The sequence below is a fragment of the Calonectris borealis genome, chromosome 3, assembly GCF_964195595.1.
Source record: "Calonectris borealis chromosome 3, bCalBor7.hap1.2, whole genome shotgun sequence".
In the NCBI taxonomy this organism is placed as follows: domain Eukaryota; kingdom Metazoa; phylum Chordata; class Aves; order Procellariiformes; family Procellariidae; genus Calonectris; species Calonectris borealis.
In genome coordinates this window covers 15,937,772-15,943,610 of record NC_134314.1, presented here as the reverse complement: position 1 = coordinate 15,943,610, position 5,839 = coordinate 15,937,772, and positions in this window count along the sequence as shown.

The window sequence follows — 5,839 nt, the reverse complement described above, 5'->3', positions numbered from 1 at the left end:
GGTTAGTAGAGTTTCTGGGTTTCTGCCAGCCAAACTTTTCAAGGCCTACATTTGGCTGAGACTGCCTGGTTTCTTTGAGATGCACAATTTTTTGCACCTGTGATAATGTTGTGCATTATGTCTCAGTCTTTTTCAGAAGAAAAGGACATAGTTCCTTTAAGCCCTAAGTCTAAAGTGAATATATGAAAATGATCCATGATGCTATTATACTAACCACACTTCCCAAGTGATACTTTCTACTATCAAAAAAATTTGTTGCCATGGTGACTGGCCTGACCTGAAACAGTTCAGCTGATGCTGAGCTTCCTTTCCCTTCCCCAAAAAAGGAACTAAATATAATCTTTCGGAAAAACAATTCTTTTGATTAGGTAACGGCAATCTCTCACAATCTGTTGTTGATGCCGTATTGGCTTATTAGCACTCTCAGTTTGAAGAAGAGGAGAGTTTAAAGAAAAGTAGGCTTGAAAGTGGGCTCCAATTTTAACTGAAAATTATCCTTGTGAAAGGATGTTGTGCCTGCCCATCTCAGGACACCACCTAATTTAGCGTGTTCTGAACGGAAATGGAGAGTTCAACTGTGCCATTAAAAATGCAAGAATTCCAGTTGTGGGTTGATTCAGCATTACCTGCCCACAGATAAGGTGGACAGTGGCATGTTAAAGCTTCCTTTGATCCTTAGCAACTTAATTAATTGGCCTCATCATTAACATGCATCTTACTTTAATCCTCTATTGGATTAAAAGGTGATCTTCTCATGATCCTGAAGCAATGAATTCTTTTGTTGAAAATTTTCTGTTCTTTGAAAGGGATGCTGAGAAGAAGGAAAAGTCAAAGAGTGACATCCCTCTGCAGCTCCAGCTGCATTCTGGGACATGTTGCATTAATGATTAAACAAGGGCTGAAGTCCACAAAAGGTCACAGGCTCCTAAGAAAGGACTCAGATGGCTTATCAGTGTTTAAAGACCAAGAATGCGAATCACAAGGCCCATACTCAGCATGAAATATGCCTTCACTGGTTTTCCAGGCATCTAGGGAAAGGCTCCTACTGTTTTGTGTGATCCAGCTTGCCTAAGGGGCATGCCTGGGTTTCCTAAGGGCAGTAAGTCAAGAATATGTATATAACGTGGAGGTGAGGGCAGCCTGTCTTTAAAAAGTAGACTACACTTCTCCCCAGATATCTTAGCCTTCCTGTATTTCTCAGAATTTTTTTAATGACCTCAGTTCAGGGACGTGGGCTGTAGTCCAGGAGTGGAGTTTAGGGGAAGGAGCTTGGGACCCTCCTTGTCAGCCCCTCCAGAATGAAGCAGCATTGCCAAATGTAAATCAGCAAGGATATTGGTCCCTTTTCCCTTGCTCCTCCACTAATAAGTCACCCTTCCTATACCAGCATCCTCCTCCTCCCGGCTGAGTGCTTTCACCACCACACTCCAGACTTAGACTTCCTCTTGCTTCTTTTTCTTTTGGGCCCGGGGCTTTTGCAGGTCTTCTGCACTTATGGTTCAAATGATGTTTTTACTTTCTGATGGGGTTTCAAGCTGTGAATTTTGGTCTTGCACAGGGGCCAGTGCTTTGGAGTCAGACATACTGGCATTTACGGGCATGCCTTTTAGGCAACAATTCATCCAGTGTGTGGACCCCCAAGTCTGGACAGGGAAACAAGGAACTGAATGCAGCATAGTGAGCTCAAAGAGACATGGCAAATGTCCCCATGTCTCTTTGCAGGATATGCGGTATACTAACATCAGGAGAAGCAACTAACTTGCTCTGCGTTCTTGGCACATCATCTCATCTTTCCAAGGTCTCCTTTCACCAACAATGAGAGGAGGGGACTCATTAAGAGCTGCTCAGAATATTTCCATTGAAACAGTGCCTGACTAGAAAATTAGGTTCTTAGCTAGTTGACCAAAGAAATTGATGAAGAACTGCATTGCTCTAAATTTTCACCCTTTTGGTTGGAAAAATTATAAAGTAGAATTGTTTGACTTTCAGCCATGTTTAGCTTACAAGGTCTTTGCTTTGCTAGATCTTTTTTCAGGAAAAGATTGTTCTGAGCATCAATATTTATACAAGACATTTCAGAAACTAGCAATGAAAGATGATCTTGAAGTGCAACAAGCAGTGGTGTTATAACTGGGGACACCAGCAAGGCAAGATTTGCAGGGAGAGTAATGTCTTTCAGTATATCAGCTTACATAATTGGGGAAAAAAAGCGGCATGCAAGATTCCTCAGATCTCACTAACTTAACTTACAGAAAGGCCCTTGCTAGTAGTAAAGGACAAAGAAGTATGTCTTTAACTTCTCCAGAATTGCTCTCCAGAGTCTGTAATTGCTCTCTTTCACACACACATACATACACAAACAAGTTTAAAAACCACTTATCTTGCACAGGTCTGCATCTGCCAAATACCGTGTTCTCTGAAAGGTTACAAAGAAACATGGGATTCCTCTTACTTCAACAAACTAACTGACTTTGACAGCTAAATTTCCCCTTAAATATGTTTAGACCTTCCTTTATATAGAAGTGTGAGTCATTCTGACAGGCTTAATTTGTACTGAAAAATGAATGTGTTAAACTTATTAGCCATTCAGGTTAGAAAGACTGTAAACAGTAGATTGATGACATTTGCACTTCGTGTACTATACACTATGTGCCTACAAAGTGAAAAAATAAAAGTCGGTGAAAGGCATGCTGAAGATTTGATAGAAATTGTATCCTAATCCCTTTCTGCTCTTGACTTGATGTTTCCTTGTTATTTCATTTTCTATAATGAGGAGAATATGTATGAAAAGATGGCCCTTTTCTAACTGCATCATATTTATGGCAATGTATGCATATTTCCAGCAGAACTAAACAACTAAGAATAAATACAGCAGTTTGCTGGAGTTAATAAAATACTGCATGATAGACCAAAAAATCTCTTTGAGTTTGAAGACCCATCAACTGATACTTGAGATGTTGAAGTTCAAACCTTTGTTTAGCAGCCTTGATGATATCTGGGTCTGAACTTCTCTGGCTTGGTTTCTGTGTTAAAAGCATGCCTGACTTGTAAATAAGAGAGTGAAAGGGAGGGGGTAGTCACAAAGTCAAGTGTGATTTAGTTGGGAAATCTCTCAATCTCTCTTTCTTCTCAGTGGTAAGACAAGCTTTCCAGGAGGTGATTCAGAGGTGAAGCCTGACTCAGATGCTCATAAACCACCTTTAGTGTTGTCAGATGAGCTCAGGATGTGAGCTGACACCTGAGCCCAATCTGCACATGCCTCTTCGTTGACCTGTTTGGGGAGAGCTAACAAGTTCTCCAGGCAGGGAAACTCAGGCAGGAGAGTTCATGAGCTTTCTCCAAGCTCTGAGCCTATTCTCCGTGCAGTTGCATCAGGCACTGGGGTCTCAAGCATTGCTATGAAGGCTGATACAGATCTCATCTCAGAGTATGTAAGTCAGCTTTTTGCTTTGAGTGGTCTTGTAGATGAATGCCTCTTCCTCTGTAGGAACAGGTAAAACTGGCAGGTTAAATTAGGATGAATAATGGTAGGAATAACTCTTCTGTCCCCTTTATAATCAAACAGTGGACAAAATCATACTGTCTGAGAAGACTCACTTGCTTATTGTGCTATGATCTTGGCTCTGTTTATGAACTGGCTGATGGGGCTCTGGATCCAAATGAGCCCTGGTATCAGTAGGTCAGGCGCAGGGTGGGAGTCACAAGCTAAAGTTGGGGCTGATCCTGTCAATATAGTCCTTTCCCTGTCTCCAATTCTTCAGCAGTTGTTCAAGAAGCTGCAAGAAGCCTAGCCATATCATGTAGGACACAATATTTCAATGTCCTTCATATTTATTTTATGGAAAATTTTCTATAGCCAAATACTTGAAGAATCAATGGTAGTATGGGGAGACAGTCTCTAAAATAGAGACATTTTAAGGATTTGCTTAGAAATCATAACCTTGAAAAGTCTTTGTAGCTCATCAAATCCAGTGAGTATATCTGTAGTCGGGAAGGAAATGTCTGCTGAGGTTACTTTCTATTGCTATCCAGACCCTCTGCATTTCTCTGGAGGGTATCCTGAGTGTGGAAGAGAACATAGTGAGAATGCAGAATCCCCATCAAATAATAACCCATGAGAACAAAAGAGGATTAGAGGTGTTTGCAAGTGAACACTCATCCGATCTGAATGTGCCAGTTCTATGAACCCTTGCGCAGCTGACAGCTTTGGTGTGATGTACTCTGCAGAGAACTTTGTTTTTCTTCCTTTGCAGAGAACTTTTCTGCTGGGAATCTGTGTTTGCAGCCCAGCGTAATGGATAATGAAAACATGTGACTCATTTGGGGCATTTTAACCAGTGTGTGTGTGTGTATGCTTTGCATAACAAACCTATCCTGTTTTGAATGTTTGTAGTATCAGAACTATTCCATGGGTTGTGCATCACATTTGCTACCAGGCCAGACTGCAGATCTCCAAAGTCCTCAAGGATTAGGACTCTCGTAAAAGCACACAGCAGAAAAAGATGCAATTGTATATACAGAACCAGTACAAGCAGATCAAGTACATATAGAAGTACAAATTAATCTAGGTCTTTTGAGTATCTTTTTGTTTGGATATGACTATCTTTTTGGATAGGACTATAGTAAATTAGTAGTTTCAGATTTTTTTCTATAGTGAATCAGAAAAGATAAATCCAGGTGAATCTCTGTGCTCTTGTTGCCCTGGGATCGTAAAGCTGATTCTATGTGGTGCAGTCTAAGCTAGGTTGTACCAGAAAACAAAATAAAACAAAAACCCCAACCGAATAGCTAACAACTCTTAAAAGAACATTTCTAGGGTTGCAGATGCAAACATTTAAAAATTAACAAAATACCAGAATTAATGTTGTCTGTGGTTTTTCATTCACTTTCTTAGGTTACAGTCTTGAATTAAATAGACGCATATGATTTTTCCCACTCTGCCAGGGGGATGAATCAGAATTGTGCTGTGAAGGCATCTGTTGTCTGTTAAGTCCCCTGACTCATTTGTTGCACAAGTTGGAAGATGTGAAATGAATGAGGCGGGGGACAGCAGGGAGAAAGCGGGCTGTCTGGTAGCCGAAGTAGATGAATGTCACTCAGGAGAACTGGATTTCATCCCTGTCTCTGACACAAAGATCATATGAGGAACTGTGCAAAACATTTAAACTTAAACCAGCGTTGTTATTTCCAGTCATGAACAAGTGGAAAGTGCACTCTGATCTTCCTGTGGCCCAGATATGGATTTCAGTTCCTTCATGGATCTCCCTGTTACAACCAAACGCTCTCTGGCCCTCCTGCTTTGTCCTTGCTCTGGCAAGCATACTAGGGAGCGGAGTCCCCTCACCCGGAAGGGACTGTGTCAGGATCTTGGCAATTACCTTGCAGGTTCTGTGGTACCTCCAAAGCTCTTGGGTCCTGAAAATAACTCAGGACAGGGCAGAAGTGTCCTAGGAGAGGTGAGGGTACAGACCGTACGCTACAACCAATGGAGGACCATCTAGCTCACTAATCTCATGATGTTTTCCTCAGTTTTGAGAACTAAATAATATCAGATTTTGTTCACATTAAACAGGTTGGAGCTGACATTCTCTTCCCAGCGATTCCCTTGTGCTGTCCCACGCAGATACCTTATTGCTGTAACTGGCAGAGCTTGGCTGCTGGATGTAACAGGGATGCTGCAGATTTCGCACATCTACAGTGGCAGGGTATGGGACATAGAGTCAGGGAAAGGACTGAGCTGAAAGATTTTGGGCTTAGTCTGCAGCTCTGAGGAAGGTTGTGTTCAGCTTTTCAGCTTTTCTGCTGAACTCTTGGGCTACCTGTTCTTGTTCCCGTCCTG